The sequence below is a fragment of the Symsagittifera roscoffensis genome, chromosome 2 (assembly GCF_963678635.1).
Source record: "Symsagittifera roscoffensis chromosome 2, txSymRosc1.1, whole genome shotgun sequence".
NCBI classification, from domain to species: domain Eukaryota; kingdom Metazoa; phylum Xenacoelomorpha; order Acoela; family Convolutidae; genus Symsagittifera; species Symsagittifera roscoffensis.
The window spans coordinates 20,939,392-20,959,278 of record NC_087063.1 but is presented as its reverse complement, the minus strand read 5'-3'; the positions used below and the strand labels follow the sequence as shown (position 1 = coordinate 20,959,278).

General features: G+C 33.1%; 2 protein-coding genes across 9 annotated transcripts in view; one reads left to right on the top strand and one right to left on the bottom strand.

The window, feature by feature from the left end:
- The window catches only part of LOC134840384 (calcineurin subunit B type 2-like), a 61,421-nt gene that overhangs the window by 25,556 nt on the left and 15,978 nt on the right, over window positions 1–19,887 (bottom strand). For 2 of the 8 annotated variants that reach the window (XM_063856163.1, XM_063856161.1), the window contains exon 1: window positions 6,312–6,564. The exons of 2 other annotated variants lie outside the window; for them this stretch is intronic. The gene's annotated coding sequence lies outside the window, so the exon portion shown is untranslated. Of the gene's footprint in view, window positions 1–5,884; window positions 5,981–6,311; window positions 6,565–11,489; window positions 11,542–19,887 lie in introns of those variants that run through there. 4 more of the 8 variants (XM_063856158.1, XM_063856162.1, XM_063856159.1 and 1 more) reach the window with 4 other exon arrangements.
- LOC134840382 (cholinephosphotransferase 1-like) overlaps window positions 11,527–19,887 on the top strand; it is a 157,473-nt gene continuing 149,112 nt past the window's right edge. The window contains exon 1 of the mRNA XM_063856151.1: window positions 11,527–11,536. The gene's annotated coding sequence lies outside the window, so the exon portion shown is untranslated. The remainder of the gene's footprint in view (window positions 11,537–19,887) is intronic.

The window sequence follows — 19,887 nt, the reverse complement described above, 5'->3', positions numbered from 1 at the left end:
TTCTGTTTTGAGTCGTTTTCGAGGATGAGGCATAGTCTGTATCGTAGCCTTTTTCAGTCGGATTTTGGTTCTTCTTCGCAATCAGATCGTCCTTGTATCCGTCCTCGATTCTATCATCCGCGTTCCAATCCTTAGCTCGATCCTTAGACACTATTGATTTCCCTTTGTCTAAAATTCCAAAGGACGGTTTACCCGAAGCTAATTGTTTCCAAATAGTATTTGGTTTTCTGTTATAGTGGATCTCGAAAGGTGAGCATTTAATTTTTGATTGGAAAGTAGAACGTAGGTTCCAAATGATTTTTGAAACGGCATTTTGTAACGTGGTTTTATGATGTTCTTTGGAGATAGCCAGTAGTTTGACTTTTACAGTGTGTACGAGTTTTTCGACTAATCCATTGGATCGGTGATCGCCTACTGTACAAAAGATTATTTTGATGTTGTTAGAATCGCAGAATGATTTGAAGTCTTGTTTTGTAAAGCAAGTAGCATGATCCACCCTTATAGAATAAGGTACACCGTGTAAGAATATGTAGTCTTGTAAAAATTCTATAACTGTTTTTGAAGAGGTGGATGATGTAATTTTTGCCGACGGAAATTTAGAAAATCTGTCAATACAAAGTAAAATGTATTTATTTGACCCCCAATAAGAATCCAAAGGACCCGCGAAGTCTAAATCAAGTTCTTCATTTGGTTCTGATAATGGAGGAAGTTCACTAATTTGTGAATTAGGGATAACAGATTTTATGTTCTTACCCGCCGATGTACACTCTGAGCAATTAATTCCATGAAAGTAGATTTGTCTATTAATGTGCGGCCACCAAATGTATTGGGCCAAATATTTCATTCCGAATTGACCTGGATGAGTTTCGTGGAGGGTCTTCATCATCGCGTTTCGTAGGGTAAATGGAATAACGAGTTTGCCGTCCATGTAAAGTAATCCATCGGATTCGTGAAGATCTCGGGTGAAATGTTTGAAGTAAGGAGAATCTGCATTAATCTTCTCCACCTTATTTTGAAGTGCTTTAACAATAGGGCTTAACATTGGATCGTCTTCTGTCAAGAGAGCCACTAACTTGGCGTTAAATAAAATATTTAAATCCAAGGGTCGATCCGGCAACTTCAAGTTTTCACGGTATTTTTTAACGAGATTGATATGATTTGGTAAAAGTTTGAATTCTAAATCTACGGAAATACCGGAAGTGGTGGGATTAATTACAATATTCTTATTATTCATATTAACAGTATCTACAATTTTTTTATCTACAGGTGAATTAATTAGGCTACGATTAAGAATTAAAAAATAAAGAAATGCGGAATTTGAAATGGAAATAATTAAAGTATTTGTGTTGGAATAATCCGTTGGAATACAATTTGATGTACAAAATTCTGTTCTTCTGTGATTGAATGAGCAAATTGGAAAAGACGAGTTAATAAGTTTTAGTACTGCTGCTATTAAGTAATTACGTAATAAGACGTAATCGGAATTTTCCAAATTGTGACCAATGGCTGAACAGGTATTTCTTAGTTTCTCCGACGGATTTAATGATTTATTAATCTTATTAATGTTTGCTACTACGAATTCTTCGTCGTAATGTGAAGTTGGAAGGGCTTTTCCGGATGGGATTCTAGAAATAAGATCAGTGAAGCCCATGTCTTTTCCTGCGATATGTTTGATTGAGAAATTAAAAGGTAATAATCTGTCTACCCATCTTGTTAATCTACTGTGGTAGGTTTTATTTCCGTGGTTTGGTGAAAGAGCGGATAATAGGGCCTTGTGATCAGTAATTATTTCGAAATCAGAGCCATAAAGGTAATTTTTATAATGCTCAACAGCCCAAACAACCCCTAAAAGTTCGAGTTCGTTAGTAGAGTATTTAGACTCGTGAGGATTTAAAAAACGTGACGCAAATGAGATTGTTTTCCAATCGTTCCCATGGAGTTGTTCCAGCGAGGCTCCAAGTCCATTGTGTGATGCGTCTGTTTTCACTCTAGTTTTTCGTTTTACATCGAAATGTGTATTCTCTGTTAAATTAACGATTTCCTCTTTTATTCTTTCAAACGCTTTTGTATGATCATCGTTCCATTGGAATATTGATTTCTTATTTAGGAGCGGTCGGAGTGGGCTTCCTAAGGATGCAAGGTTTGGGACAAATTTAATGTATTGGTTTATAGAACCAAAAAATGATCGTAATTCTTTCAGATTCTTCGGTATAGGTAGGTCTTTGATAGCTTTCGATTTGTCGAATAACGGGGTAATTCCTGATTTAGAGATTTTAAATCCCAACCATTCTATTTCTTTTTGAAAGAATTTACATTTTGACCATTTTACGGCAAAGTTGTATTCGTCGAGGGTCGATAGAATTTTTAATACAATATTCTTGTGGTCTAAGAATGTTCCTTTGGAAGAAATTAAAATGTCGTCCAAGTAACAATTTGTAAATGGGATTGAACCTAACGTAGAGTCCATTACTCTTTGAAATTCGTTGGGCATATCCCCTAAGCCTTAAAAACCAGTTAAAAATTGGTAAGTACCAGTAATGTCACCGCCCACAATACTGAAGTTACATTGGTTACTAGTAAATTTGTCTAATGCTAATTGACTGTATGCATTTTTTAAGTCTAGATTAGTAAACCACACTTCTCCAACGGAATCATTAGTAATTTGTGCCGCGACGTTGTCTACAAGTTCGTGGATATTTGGCATTTGATATTTGTTCTTGTAAATCTGTTTTTTTATGAACTTGGAATCTAATGCCAGTTTGATAGATTTGTCTTTTTTTCAAGTGATGACTATTGGGCTAATAAATCTGTCTTCGTCGCAATTTTCTAATTTTTTAATATGTCCCTCTGCTTTTAATCTATTGAGTTCTGTTTTTACCGCATCCAGTAAATGTAGGGGGACACGTCTTCCTTTTAGTTGGATTGGTTTTAATGGTTCGTGAAAATGGGTAATTTTCATTTGATTTTTAATTTTTCCAATCCGAAGGAATAAATTTTTAAATGACTTTGATATATTAAGGATTTCCCTATCTTGGTTTGTTTGGGAAATGGAATTTACTGACTTACACTGCTTGTTGGTCTGGAAGTGTGGAAAATGTTTCTGAGAGACCTCTATTCCCACTTTTGGAAGGTTGTCGTTTCCTAAGATATTCCTTTCATGTCCCTCGGTTAAGAAGAATTGACAGTCGTTATCTGACCAACCATTTGAGAATATCGGAATCTTCACCTTTCCAGTGATGTTTATGGCATTGTCCGTGAATCCACAGTAAAGGTCTCTGGTTGTCTTATCCACCGGATAAATTTTCAAGTATGGATCACGTAATTTCAATTCGTGAAGTACGTTTTTCTTAAGAAAGCTCACTGGGCTAGCTGAATCCACTTGAATGTTTAAAATTACTTGGTTTTCTTTTCCGAGTCCGATGTTTAATAATTTCTTCAGTTCCTTTCCGTCGTTATCAAAAATTGTAGTTATATTTAGTACAGAGTAATCGTCGTTTTCACTTTGTCCAGATTCCGACCATGCGTTTATGACACCGCAACATTCTCTATCCGTGTGGTCGGTATTTACATCCGGGAAATCCGACGGATTAAAATCTGTATTATCTACAATTTGGGTATTTACAATGTTTACATTTTTACGTCGAGATCTACAAAGTCTGGTGAAATGACCTTTGAATTTACAAGAAGTACAAGTTGTGTCCTTTGCTGGGCAAACTGCTAAGTGTCCTTTTGAGAATGAACCGCCACACTTCATACAGCTGTTACTTCTTTCAATGTTGAGAGTTGGTTCTCTTTTGATGTTAAAATGGTTGTTTGGTTTATGTACAGATGATCCGTTGGATTTAAAATTATTAGTTAACTTCAAGTGATTTAAAATTCCTTTTTCATCGATAAGTGCTACGTTTAGTGCTTCGCGTGGAGGGAGGGTTTCTGTTAATAATTTCCTTTGTATATCGTAGTTTTTCATATTATTTATGAAAATATCTCTTATCCACTCTTCTTCTCCTGCGGATATGTCGCACTTTTTAGCCATTTCAGCTAAGGCACCCCAAAATTGTTCGAGGGATTCTCTGTCGCGTTGTTTTCTATTTAACAGTTTATGTCGTTCAAATGTGACGTTTGATTTTCTTACGAAAGCAATCGCTAAAAACTCCCAGAATTGTTTAAAAGAAATTTGTAAGACTTTCACCTTGGTAAATTTCTGTCCGAAGATCCTTTTTCCTTCATTTCCCAATGCCAGATATAAGACTGATCGTAATTTCTTGTCTGCTTCTTCTATTCGCATTCCGTTAAATTTCTTAGTTTCGGTTTTTATCGAAGCTTTTTCTTCTTCGTCATATCTTCTTTGTTCTTGGATATTTCTCTCCAATCTCAAGCGTCTTTGGGCGTCTGTTTCACCGTCCGGTGGGTTTTCCAAATTTGGTGGTAATGGATGTTGTCTCTCCGACGGATTGAGTAGATTTTCTATATCTATGTTTTCTTTAGCTATAATTGCTAATTGAAACAGATCACTCCAATCTTCCCAAGGGATGGGTGGGTCTACCGTATGGTTTTGCCAAAAGGGAGGTATTCCTCTCACGTTAGATTCGTTAGATGACTGCGCCATGATAAAATGTTACTTTGTTGTAGCTAATTCTAAATTAAAACTATTAAAAAGAATAAGAAATAATATGAATTAGTCGGTAAGTTAAAACATTAAAACAATGAGAGATCATTCTCTCCGCCGGAGAGAATGGCTAGTGAAGGTCATAACTAAGTGACCGGTTAATTAAATAAGTATGTTTAGCAATAATTGCAAAACCTGATGTAAAATCACAACAGTGGCAATAAGAAAATCTCTGAAAGAGAGATCTCTTGAACACTTTGATTCATCTGAACACAAAGTTTTACCACGAAACAAAAGTTTCATAGAGATCCTTTCATATTAGTGGAAAGGTTCCCGCGGTAGATAAAAAATAAGTCTTCCAAATCAATCATGAAAATAAATCAATTTGCTGATGTTTCGCTGGTTAAAAAAGCTTAAAATATGCATCACAAAACAACTCTAATGGGGAAGAAATGAAAAAAACCTTATAAATTTGAAACGATTGGAAAACTTTAAAAACATTTTTCTTATTTTTCAAAAGAACCAACGTCTACAAAAAGCATAAAACAAAGCAAGTTTAATCAATTTTGAAGACAAAATGGAAAAACACAAGGGATTATAATCAATTAATTATATTTCGATTTTAAAAACAAAGATTATAATCGATTAAAATCATTTGTTTCTCAATTTAAAAAAAAAACTGGTGCTAAATTCGTAATACAATCAATTATCGTTACGACTTCTGATACGAAAGTAACGGAATATTTGTGCTCGGGTGGGTTTTTTTTCTTCAGACAAGTTTCGACTTTTTAACTAGCCATTTTTGACAATTTTTTTTTATATCATTCAAAAAGTATTGTTATCTTGAGCTTAAATTTGAAAAGTTATTTCACTTGTGATCATTTTTTGTCAAGTTATGAGGGTTTAAATACTGCTATTTTGGCCAATTTGGGAAAACTAACGCGATCAATTTTGCATTATTATCGCGTAAGCGGAGATTTAATCCGTCTTAGAAATCGTTCCAAATTGGTTGAAAGAAGCTAATTTGCAATAATTGGTTTGTTACAAGGAGCGAAATTGATTCTTTTGTGCTTTCTATGGCGTGTGGGGGGATTCATTTCAAAAAAAAAGTTTTAGAAATTTTTTTTTCAATTTATTTTATAACATTTAATTTTTTATGTTAATACTGCTCTATAAACCTTAAAGGGCAGTCGGAACATTCAGGGCTTCGCCCTGATACGAGCAGTCTTGTTAACGCTTGAAACTGGATGCGGGCCATGTCAAATTAAATTAACTTACCGGTCGAATTTCCAGAGCAAAAATTAATAATATGATACGAATTCAACTTTAAAACGAGGCACTCTAAGTTCAGCAATTTTTGCTGGTCATTGGTCTGAAAACAGCACAAAAATTGGAAAAAAAAACTTACCGGTCGAATTTCCAGAGCAAAAATTAATAATATGATACGAATTCAACTTTAAAACGAGGCACTCTAAGTTCAGCAATTTTTGCTGGTCATTGGTCTGAAAACAGCACAAAAATTGGAAAAAAATCAATTTTTAAAACTCCAGAGTGGGGCTTTTACAAAATATTTCAGCAAAAAAAGCAGCACTTGACAATTAAAGCAATAGCAGCTGGTTTTGCGAGTTTAATTAATTGCTTGCAAGAAATAACTCTTAATTGGAGTGGATAGAGAATGGAATGATTGAAAGTGAAATTGACAAACTAATTCCCGAAGGAGATCGACTCGTTTTGTTATCCCCCTCACTTCTTGTCACCTTCGCATGCTCTTTGCTGCAATGCAGTTGGATGGTGGCAAGGGACCTGATTAAACGGGCTATCAGCGCTTATTGCTTTTGAGCAAGTGCATACACCCAGATAGAGTGCGCACTCACTTAGCAGATAACTGTAACAACAATCAATAGTCTATTTAAAGCAAAATGATATTAACTAAAACTATCCTGAGACATTAAGTTACAAATTTGAACTAAAACATGAACTGAAAGCATAATTATATTTTTGGCATTTCTTCCCAATCAGTGTCAAAATGGAAAATACATCAAGTTTGAAAAAGAATAAGTGCCTCTAGTTTTCGTCAGCTTTATTGCTTTGGGACTACAATTTGGCCCTGCTCTTTCAGAAATTACAATAAAAAGTGAGCCGACTCAATATCTGTAGGTCAAATGAGAAATCTCTAACATACGGATATTCTTTTAGGCCAAGTTGGATTTGAGAAAGTTAGGATAATTTATCCATATAAAATAAATCAATTGATGAAGGGTTACGTTTTTTGGTAAATTTAATTAAGCTGAAATTTAAGCAGTGAACGAAATTTGTTTCACGTCTCAGCTGATCAACAATTCGCCCCCAAAATATAAGAAATATTTCTTTCATTCGGTGGGAGTCAAAGCAGACTTGAACATTGATTAGAAAAATGGAGAACAAAAAGGACATTCATTAAAGATCTGAAATACTCAATAGATAGAATATTAGGAGCAAGATGCAATTTAATTGAGCAAAACCCAAATTGAAAGGAGGAGCTTCACGATAGCTGATTTCAGCATTACCCTTCATATGTGTTTTTGTTTCCACTTTCGGAGTTGGGTACAGAGTTTTCTATGGAAGGATTAAATAGGGTTTATCTTTTATCCAAGGCGACGAAATAGCTATTCGAAGCTATTTCGCGAAAGAAGAAACAAATTTCCTAGAAACTTTGAAAATTTATTTTTTGAACATTTTGGAAAATTTTCATCAAAACAAAATGTAAACAAAAGGTCTGATTATGATGAATTTCTTCGATTGCAGTCTATCACTCGAATACGAAAGAAAATGAAAATATTGTTAATTTTTGGGGATCTACTTAACAATTCCCGTACCCCCATCCCCCTATTTCAAAAGGGGGGAAATTGTTAAATAGGTTCAGCTTTCAAATTACCAGCAAATTAGTCAAACTTTCAGCCAATCAGAATGTAGAAAATTCTGAAAAAGGAAAGTTCTAATTGGCAACAGCTGTTACACTTAGCAAATGAGCACTTAAAATGAACTTAGCAAATGAGCAAGTAAATTATAGGGGGGAGATTCTTAAGTAGGTACCATAGGGAGGGTGGGAGGGGGCAAATTGTTAAGTAGATCCAATTTTGGTCCTAAAATTACTTTAATTGCTTGTTTTTGTCGACACAATATTCAATGTCCAAGCAATTTTGTTCTCAAATCGGTTTCAATTGATATGAAAGGATTGAAGGTAGTCGGCTTGAAATTTTTATCTTTTCAAAAAAATATTTCAAAGCTTTTACTAGTTTACAGGAAAAAAATATTCTAATCAAAATTCATACAATTTTTGTTCCGACTTTCGATACGAGTTTGTGCTCGGTGTGAGTTTTTTTTCTTGACCTAATTTTTGACCGATTTTTTTATATCATTCGAAAAGTATTGATTGCTTGAGCTTAAATTTGAAATATTCCTCCTGTGATTATTTTTTGTAAAGTTATGGGGGTTTAAAGATTGCCATTTTGGCCAATTTGTATAAATTAACGCGCGATATAATTCGCGCTATTAACGCGTAAGCGGAGATTTAATCCGTCCTAGAAATTGTTCCAAATTGATTGAAAGAAGCTTTTTTGCCATAATTGATTTGTTACAATAGCGAAATCTATTCTTTTGTACTTTATATGGCGTGTGGGGGGATGATTTTCAAAGAAATATTCAAAATTTAGAAAAAAAATTTTTTTTTCATTTGAATACATTTAATTTTTTTATGTTATTACTGCTCCAAAAATCTGAACAGGCAGTCGGAACATTCAGGGCTTCGTCCTGATACGAGCAGTCTTGTTTCTGCTTCGGTTTAAATCTCGATTTCCAGAACGCTCAAATAATTACCTGATATCATGCACTTTAGTGAGAAAAATCTTCAAAAATTTACTCGCAGTTGTCGCATTTTTCATTTTTTTTTTCAATTTTAATCGAGCGCTGTCATAAGTAACCAGATCTATAGCAGAGCTGATAAAGACGATTCAGGGGTTATCTATAGCATAGCCCACATGACCTGAACTGATAAGGTCCACTGAACAATTTTAAAAAATCAATTGTGGTCACAATTGGTTCTTGCATGCTTAGAATTTGTCCTTTTTATATCTGTTAGTGCAACGAAAAGGATTAAATTTCAACTTTAGGTTCCATACGGTAGACTTTGAGCAATTTCATCATCATAACTGAGCCTTCAGCGGGTCATTGGCTAGAATAACGATATCGAAATGTCAAACAAAGATGGTCTATTACTGGGCAAAAAATAAAAAAAGTATTTTTTATGGCTTAATAATCTTAAATACACGAAAGTAGAAAAAAATTTCAAATGCTGAAAAAAAAATTCAAAGTTTTGTTCTCAATTTTCTGTCTTTTTTCTGGAAAAGGCTATCGAGTTGGGCAGAAAGTGCAACAAGATTGCTCGTATCAGGGCGAAACCCTGAATGTTCTGACTGCTTTTTAGGGTTTATTCAGCAGTAATAACACAAAAAAATTAACTGTAACAAAATATAATGAAAATATTTTTTTCTAAAATTTGAAAATTTTTACGAAAACCATCCCTCCACACGCCATATGAAGTACAAAAGAATAGATTTTGCTCCTTGTAACAAATCAAGTATGGCAAATAAGCTTGTTTCAACCAATTTGGAACGATTTCTATGACGGATTAGATCTCCGCTTACGCGTTAATAGCGCAAAAAATATCGCGTGTTAATTGTCCCAAATTGGCCAAAATGGCTAGCTTCAAACCCCCATAACTTCACGAAAAATGATCGCAGGTGGGATATCTTTTCAAATTTAAGCTTAGGAGAACAATATCTTTTGAATGCTATGAAGAAATTCCGTCAAAAAAGGCTAGTTAAAAAGTCGAAATTTGTCTGAAGAAAAAAAAATCCACCCGAGCACAAATATTCCGTTAACTTCGTATCAAAAGTCGAAACAAAATTGAGTGGATACAATAGCTGAAAAAACGCTTAAATTATACTAGAAACATTCAAATCAGGATTGAGTTGTAGGAATGAGCTGAAGGATATGACAACACACTTTATTTCAGCTCCGAATGATCTATGAAATTGTCAAAATTAGCTGAAAAAAAGGCATCCCACAACTCAATCCTAATATCATCTGAAGACCAGGATATGAAATCTACCCTTTTCTTGATCTAATATTTTAAACGAACTCCATTTTTTTAAACAGTCCGAACATTGAATTCTCAATGAAAGAATCGGGGAATAAAACAAATGGCATGAAAATATAATCCACCATAAACCACTGGAATCTCAGCTAATAATAATCAAGTTTGAAGCACAGCTAATTGTCTATTGCTCACACATTATGAGCAGCGGTTCAGGTCATCGGAAAAGAGCACAAAAGATTTTGGGAAAAATTTATCCTAATTACACTTAAAGATAAAGAAAAACTTCTTAAAGTGCTAACAAAACAACTTAAAACTTTTGTTCGCAATTTTTTTTTTTGGGACTTCTGCTTTTTTTTTTCTGGAAAAGGCCATCAAGTTAAGAAGAAAATGCGATAATGAATGATTACAACAACTGAAAAAACGCATAAGTTATAAGAAATTATTCAAATCACCAGCTAAAAGATATAATAACACACTTAACGTCAGCGGGAATTTTCTATGAAATTGTCAAAATTGGCCAAAAAATCACATCCTAGAATTCATTGAATTGCCTGAACCGCCAATTCATTAAGTTACCAAGATATGAAAATTATTGTTCTTTTGATCTAAAAATTTAAACGAAATTGGTACTCTTCTAAATTGGTACTTTTTAACATGGTATTTTCCTAAATTGGTACTTTTCACACACAACGAACGTTACTCGATCACTTTACTTGCTCGAAAATAGAGGAAGAATCAAAAACTGCAAACCGGTTTTTCTCGACACTGGGACTATTTTTTGAAATATTTTGAAGGGCTTTTATATGATATATCACTCAACCCACTCCGATAATTATTTGTGGCATCTGACTTTGCGTAGAAAAATAAGAAAACAACTAAAACACATCTGTACACAAAAGTGCTCCCCATTTGTAATGATCGGAACAGAAACTTATGAACTAACATGTCTGAGTTTTTTTGAGGCATGCTAATTGCTTAGTTTTTGAATTTTTTGTGTTGACAAACTTTCAGAAAATCTTTAATCTCAGAAAATTTGCTTTAAACATAGTTTGGTTGAAGGAGTTAACCACAGCTAGTGTTCATTGATTAGCTTTCTCCATAGAATGATATGCAAAATTACTGCTATAAAAACTTGGGAAACAGATCTCCTGATCACTCAAACGTCGGATGAAATATCAATCTAAGAAAAAAACCCACCTATGAGAAAATTGAATCGGAATTGGGAAAAAATTGAAAAAAAAAAATAAATTGAGAAGAATTCAATTCATTGGGCTTTCAAGTGCAAAGGAAAATTTTTTTTACAAATTTTGGCCCAAACTCTGATTTTATCTATAAAATATCATAATTTCTTGTTGAAAATTTAAGTTAAGCTTTATTTTTAAATCAATTTTGTTTTTAATTTAGTGGACACTAAAAACAACAGTTCCTCAGATTGTACTCTAGGGACAGTGAAATTGTAAACACTTCGAAAAGAGAATTAGGAACATTTGCCCTTTTAGCCACAGATCAAAATTCGCCTTGTATATTTTAAGACTCTTTTGCTTATTAGTCTATGTGACCATTCGAAGCAGAAAAATATATAGCCGAAAACACTTTCGGAAAATTGTTGTAAATGAGCCGAAAATGAGACGAACTCGTGCATATGCCTTTAATTTTTCTTAATTATCTGACAAAATAAGGTGCACTAAAAATAGTACTCATACTTCTTAGCATTTTGCTAGATAAACGAAAAATTTGGGTTCTTACCGCCATTTCAGCTTGATTTGTAAGATTAGATACTTTCCTTATTAAATCCAGAACTGCGAGTAAGGGTTACAAGAAGTTGATCGCTTCTGGTCATTATTTAAAGAAGTCCGTGGAAATCTGTCCTTGAAGTCGACTATCTTCCCAGAAGAATTCAGATCAAAAGTGGGAGTTTTGATCTACTAAGTATCAAAACTGAACCTTCAAAGTCAGCTTCAAAACAAAAAGTCGGTTACGGGTCAGCCACCTAAGACATTGGATCAACTTTCCCGCTTTCTAATTAATAAAACAAGTGTTTATGGAAGTTCGAGCAGCATAAAGAACCATAACGCGAAGGATCGGTTTGAAGGACGACCATAACGAAATATCATACGAATTGTTCAACTCTTAACTGAAAACCGTTGTTGAGCTTTGGCTTAAAAAACACTGTTGTTTTTTTTGCTAATTTTCCAGGCGTTGTGATGTTGCATGTTGCCGGACGCTTTTTGATTAGTTGTAGGAATACCAAAGCACAAGTGGAACCTGATCTAAACTACATTTTATGATTGGATAAATTAGATATTTTACCAATGTAAAGTATTTAATATTAACCAATCATGATCCATCTGACTAACAATCCACTTATTTGTAAGTGCTGAAATTACTTGTAATTTCAGCACCAGAGAGAATTGAATTTAACTTAGAAATTAGTTGACTCTCCAAGAAGACTTCAGCAACCGCAATAAACCAGTATACCCTAGATCTATTGAGCCTAGCAGAGACTAGTTAAACAACCTGAGACTAGATAGTATAAGAGTAAGATTAGGATCGGTATTAGACTAAGAAGTTGCACGAATCTATCCGGCCGAAAATTAGATAGCGTGACGAGCAGACGGTGTACCCTATCCGAAATTACTCTATGAGTTATACCCATCGGTCCTAACTCATCTGGTGCGACCATAAGTCTCGAACAAGACCTTAATAGCTTAGAATTAACCAAAAATAGATTAGAATTTAGACAAAACATTTTTAAAATGTTACACGACGATAATTTAATCGAAATGTCTCTACAACTCAATAGATCAGAGCCAATATTCCGAACGATAACAGAACTACCCGGAATTGGAAGAAGACCTCGAACCAGAGACGACATACGACAAAGCAGAAACTTACCATATAGTTATATGATAGTTCGGCAAAAGCCAGAACAAACTTTTGTATTTAGAATACTACTAGCAATGAATTTAGATTTTCATTTGCAAACATAAAATTTTGAAGTCAATCTTCAAAATCATTTCAGGCGCTAAACAAAATTATTAATATACAATAACGATTGATAAAAAGATCTCAGATCGTTTTCCTAAATTCTGCAGTAATATACAAAACATGTTTGAAAAATACTTATTGAAAAATTAAAATAAAAATTAGTAGCATGACAATAAATGGTTAGTAATTATAAATCATCCTGTTGTTCCAGCTTCATCACCTAAACATAACAGCATTCATAAGCTCACTATAATCATAAAAATACTAAATCTTTTCTTTACACAAACTTAAATCATTTTAAACTTAATTTCACTTAATTTTAAAATCAGATCATCAAGGCTTATCCTTGGATCTTAAATCATTTTCTATTTAATTAAATTTAAAACTTGATCATCAAGGCCTATCCTTGGATCAAAAAGAACAACTTTGTTCTCCCCCACCCACTTAACTAGTGTCTAACGACCTCAAACGTCGATTCACTATCCAACCCTTTCTAAAAACCCAGGACTAATAGAAATTTTTGAACAAAACTAATCATTCAAATTAGGATAAACAGTGAAGAACTTCGGTTATTCATCCTTCACTTGATCCCCCCTCTTACCAGACCCAGGATAAATCTTAGACTTAGTAAGTTTAAAATAGTATCTAACGAACTACTCGCGTTCTAATTATACCTGAACCTTGTGGATCGATTTACTATTCTCCAACCCTGAACACAATCACTACCCTTAAGTAAGATTAAGTAAGTTAACACCTTAGCTTATACTAGCCACGAGAAAGTATAAAATCATTCTTCGGAATTGATATACTTTTCTCCCCAACCCTGAACAAATAGACCCAGGTTAGGCTAACAAAAAATCGTAAGGACTAACAGTTTAAGCAAATAGAAATCATTTAACAACCTTTTGCACCCGTCATCCTAAACCTTATGTCATTTAAAAACCTAGGAAATAAACAAACAATTGTTTTACATAATTGTGAAATAGATAACAAAAAATACGACCTTGTAATCACACCTCATACACAAACAGTTGGATACATTAGAACAAAACGACAAACATTAAAGAGAAAAATAATAACTAAACAAAGACAAATAACACGAAAAAGATTTTCAAAAAATCGAAACGCATTTTCAGAATCAGAAACCAACAGTTTAGACAAACTTTATAAACTAAAAGAATCAATAGATAAAAATTGCCCAATTCACGATCAATTATATTTCTCTGACTCAGAAACAACTTCAAATTCATCAAAAAGAGGAAAAAGAAGAATAAAAAAGCAGTATAAACACAAACCAGTACATTTATACAATTGGAATCAACCAATTAGACACATTGATAATCACATATTAACAGTCATCGAACGAAAAAATGAGCTCAACGCACACCCCAGGTGAAGAAAGTCCAGATGATGATGATATCTTCCCCTTTATCGTAGATGCAACCACTGATAGAGGACAGCATATATTTTGCAAAAATTTACTCTTAAATTTGTTTGAACCCGGAATCAGTCCATGTAAAACAGAGTTCCCAGATGTAAAAATCAAAAGACAAATTATCGACCACTATCTAAAAGATATATGTAACCTAACACAACAATACGGAATCTACTCCATAGAATTCAACTCACCAAATCAGAATCACAATAAATATATAATTCAAACAGACGACCTTGATTTAGAATTTTCAAAAGTATTCTCAGATTATATAAAAAGCATCCAATATCATAACTCACAAAGAGCAAACTCCATATTCACCAATGAAGTTTTTGCGATAATATATAGTTATATATCGATATTAGAAAACGAAATCCAGATACCAAATGTCTCACCGACAGAAACATCTAAACATATAAGAGTACGACATGAAATCACACTACTCTCTAGTTTTCTAAATATAATTAAAGAAAATTTCACGAAAGATGAAGTTTCACAACATACAAAACACGACTTACAAAAAATTTTGGCATGGTTCATAATAGATTATTTCACACATAATATTGATTTAATTTCACAAGCAAGAAAAAATTTTAGACCCCAAAACTCAAACGATGATACTGCCATCACAGAACAATCAGACTATGTTTGGGACCCCGAATGGTCTCATCCCGCATTCATAAACTTCCCACAATCAATCTCAAGTCAAGCAATAAGTACAATATCTTATGTAAGAGATTATGTAAGAGTAATACCATTAACCATTGATGCAACACCATTAAACTATAATACATTTTTACCCGATATGCAAAATAATAGTTTAAACTCTACAGTCATACACAATGAAAACCCCAATGGAACTAGGAATCTTACTCAACAAGATATCCAGACACCATCACACTTCATAAATGAAGAAATCGTACACACAACAACTACACAACAAAGTATTTCACCAATACGTCCCAACTTAACAACACCAAGAAATACAAACCCTTCACAAACACAGGTAACCTTACAATCAACCGTTAAACCTTCGGTTGCCCCAAAATATTCACACATGGATTACCAAACATACAGACCCATGACAATACCGCCAAAAACACGCAAAACGTTCACTAGAAACAATTTTGCAGACCATAATTATAATTACACACATCCATCAAAAACAAATTATCAACCACGAAAAATTTTTAGTAATTATACAAGATCTCGAAACTGGGATAACCCAATAGCACAACCTAATTCAGTAAATTTCCAAACAAATTTACATCCTCCACAGGATCGTAGTGAAAACGATCCATTTTTTCAACAAAATAAAAATAAAAAACAAACATCTTATCAAATGGATTACTTATCCTCAGATGATGATTTCTTACAACCAGATATATTTGCACCCTATAATCAAGAATATCGTGGACAAGGAGTACAGAAACCACATACAAATCATAGAATTTTTTCTCCACAACCGATAGATACACAAAATCAACAATCAATTCAGCAACAAAACCCAATTAATACACAATCTTTTCAACCAATTCAGCAACAAAACCCAATGATTGCAAACTCGTACCAACCAACACAAATGCAAAATGAAATACCACTCCCATATTATCTTCAACAACACGAAATAACAAGAAATCAACTTTCAAAATTTTCTCAAATGCCAAATGCAGCAGAATCATTACAAATGACAATGAATCCATACCTTATGGGTGGATCATCAATAACATCAAATAAACCTTTAATGGTATTCACAGGAACAGACCCTGAATATTCTGTAGAAGACTATTTAAATGCAGTAACAGCAAATTTAATTTTAAATATAGGACCCGAACCAATTAATACGCCACTACATCAAAACTGGATACATCGACGCACAGCGTTGATACAAACAACTTTAGATGGCGCAGCCCAAAAATGGTTTTCAGTATTGCCTATAGAAATAAAATCAAATTGGAAAAGGTTTACACAATAGTTTTCAAAAATGTTTGACTCCGAAAGAAACAAACAACAACAAAGAGTTTTATGTAATGAAATTCGCAGATTACCAAACGAAACCATCAAGCAATTAGCAGTACGCATCGAAACACTAGTTCGAAAAGCATATTCATTAAATACACACGACTATAAAAACACAAAGATGACAGAAATCTTAATGATGACCTTAACACCGCAATTAAGAAAAATAGCAATAAAAAAGAGAGCATCCCATCCTTCTTCAATTCGAGAACCCGATTTAGATTTTCGAAAACTAGTAGACAAACTAGAACAAGCAGAAATCACAATGAAACTCGAAGAAACGGAAAATCTGAAATTACAATACGTTAACAGAATTGAAACAGCTTCCACAAATATAAACAATATACAGGAATCAGATACAGACCTCGTTGAAAAAATCACTGAAATACTCAATATTTACGAAAAACACCCAAACTTTAAAGGCAAACCATCCTTCAAAAAATAGTGTAATTATTGCCGACGATACGGACATAGTATTTCTGAATGTAGACAAAAACAGCAAGACAATCAAAATAAACCTCAAAAATATAAAGAACCAAATAAATCATTCTATCAAAACATGAAAAAAGATCAAAATCTACCGAACAAAACTGTCTACAGCAACAACAGTTCAGGAAAACCACTCCCGAACAATACAAATTATACAAGAAATCAATCACCATATAACTCAAGTTATAGAGGAAGATCACCAGAACGAAGAAACACGCAAAATTCATCACAAAATCACTACAATAGACCAAATAGTCGAAATAACTATTCCAGATCAAATTCAAATACACAACAATTTGTTTCTAGATCTAATTCCCAATCAAGAAATAATTACTATCCAAACAATCACTCACGAAATTCATCATACAATAGGAATAGAAACTACTCCAATAATCGGAATAGAAGTTATTCAAACAACCGAAACCAGAATTACCCGAACAATCAATCAAGGAATAATTCATATAATAGATCGAACTATAACAGACCAAACAATAATTACCAAAATAGATCGCGAAATAATTCACAAAATCGACACTCAAGTTATAATAATCGTTATAGAAATTATTCCCAATCACCACACCGGAATAATAATAACTATAATAATTCTAATAAACGCCACAGAAGTAGTACACCTAAACATCAAAGACATATTAATCAAGTACAATCTAATCCAGAAACAACATCAGACCCTCCAGGTATTGATGACACAGTAACTGATACGTTACAACTCAATCAAATAAACTGTGGATCATCAGATTCAGAAAGCGATGCAGAAAACACTCTCTCCATCAATATGATAAAAGTCGAAAATGACTATGAACCTGTTATATATGAACAACCTTTTTCATCACACATATATGAAAATCAATCAGAACTCCTTCACAATTATTATATCGAACCCATCCATTCCACACCGACGACGCAAAAAACTAATGAAATTAACACTACAAATCAACCCAATGAGAACGAAAAAACAAAATGCTTGAATACAAATCACATCTATCAAAACATACAAAAAGAACAACCCAAAGAAAAAATTTGGACAATACCATTTCTTTTAGAAAGTCCAAGAAGCAAAGAATTTCAACCACCAGATCTTGAAATTGATTTTTTAATTGATTCAGGAGCAGAATCAAATATAATAAACATTCCCACATGGAATGAAATAAAAACCTTACACCCAAAGCTAACACCTCTTGAAACCTCCAGCAAACTAGCAACAGCACAAGGATCAACATTAATAAACTACGGAAAAATTCAATTATTTCTTCTCCCCACAAGAACAATGGAGCAAAACAAAATTTTAACCAAACCATTTAAACAAATATTCCATATCACTGATATTAAATATAATATCATTGGAATACCATTTATCTCTAAATATATACCAACAATCAACATCTTGAATAGTAAAATATTAATCAAAGATAAATATACAAAAACAAAAGACACATCCCTAACATTTTTTCAAAGATTAAATAAACAACCACCATTCTTTTCAAAATTTTACCCAATATATAACCAACAAAGAAAACACTTGAAACCACTATCAGGAAACATCTATAATTTTTCAATCAAACAAGTTCACCAATATGATAAAAAACAAAACAAACAAAAATTTTATATGTCAGATTTTGAATTCAAACCTATTCATAAGTTTTTCAAAATCACAATCTCATCAATAAAATATTTGAAAAACTCGAATTCAGATATTTTTTCCTTACATGTATACAACAATACACCTTACCAAGTAACATTACCTTTAGGACTTTTAGGCTATTGCGAAACCAACGCTACAATATCACCAATACACGAAAAAGCATATCGTGTAAATAATATACTCCAATTACTAGATATTTGCCAATCCACAATCCTTAATGAAGAATTATCTATAAATAATATAATAAGTAACGAAAACAGAAATACGGATTATTTCACAAAAACCCCATATTTCAAACCGACATTCAACATAAATAACTACACAGAAAATCAACAGAAATTTTTAACAATGTTTAATTTCCAACATTCACAAATAACACAAGACGAATTTGAAAAATTAGCCAAACAGCTAATTAAATATTCATCAGTCTATGCAACATCCAAATTTGATGTTGGCAAAATCAGCTCATCACTACATCTCCCATTAAAACCAGACGCAGTTTTCAAAAAACAAAGAGCAAGTAAAGTACCAATTCACTTACACGATAAAGTGAACAGATTACTCGACATTTTAGAACAATACAACATTATATCACCAGTAAACAAAGAAGAACAACCAAAAGGCAACACATTTATCAACCCTGTTATCATTCTAGCCAAAGGAGAATCATTAAAAATTGTTCTCGATGCTAGATACCTCAACTCACTCATAGATGAATCAAAGTGTAATTGGCCTATTGAACCAATACAAGTTATTTTAACAAAAATAAACGGAAAATATTTTACAACCGCAGATATGAATAGTGCATACAATCAAATTCCATTAGATGAACAATCACGACGTTTAACACAATTTGTAATTGGAAACCAACAATACGAATTCAACCGCTTATTCTATGGAATATCCATAGGACCAGCAGCATTTTCAGCTTTTATGAGCAAAATTTTTCGACCACTAATACTCAAGAAAAACGCAATCACCTATTTAGACGATGTTTTTATGCAATCACAGACAAAAGAGGAAATGTTCAATGTTTTAGAACAATATCACCAAATACTTCAGAACGAAAATCTGAAGGCCGCCCCCGATAAATCACACTTCTTTTTGACAAGAGTTAAATTCTTAGGACATAATATAGAAAGAAAAACAATCACTCCATTGAAATCACGTATAGACGCTATTCAAAAACTCCAACCACCAACAAATAAAAAGAAAATCCAAGAATTCCATGGAATGCTAAACTTTTTAAGCAAATATGTTTATAAAATGCAATTATATCTACGACCATTCTATAATATACTTAGACAACAAAATAATTTTGAATGGAATACAGAACATCAAGCACGATTTGAAGAAATTAAAAAACTTCTAACTGAACAAATTTCAAACACAATTCCAGATTCAAATCAACCATTTTATGCAATGTGCGATGCTTCGAACTTTGGCATCGGCGCAGCATTATTACAATCACATAATGGTACAAATAAAATGAACCTCATATCAGCAAATTCTCGATTATTCACTCAAGCAGAGCTACGACTCTCAACTCTAAT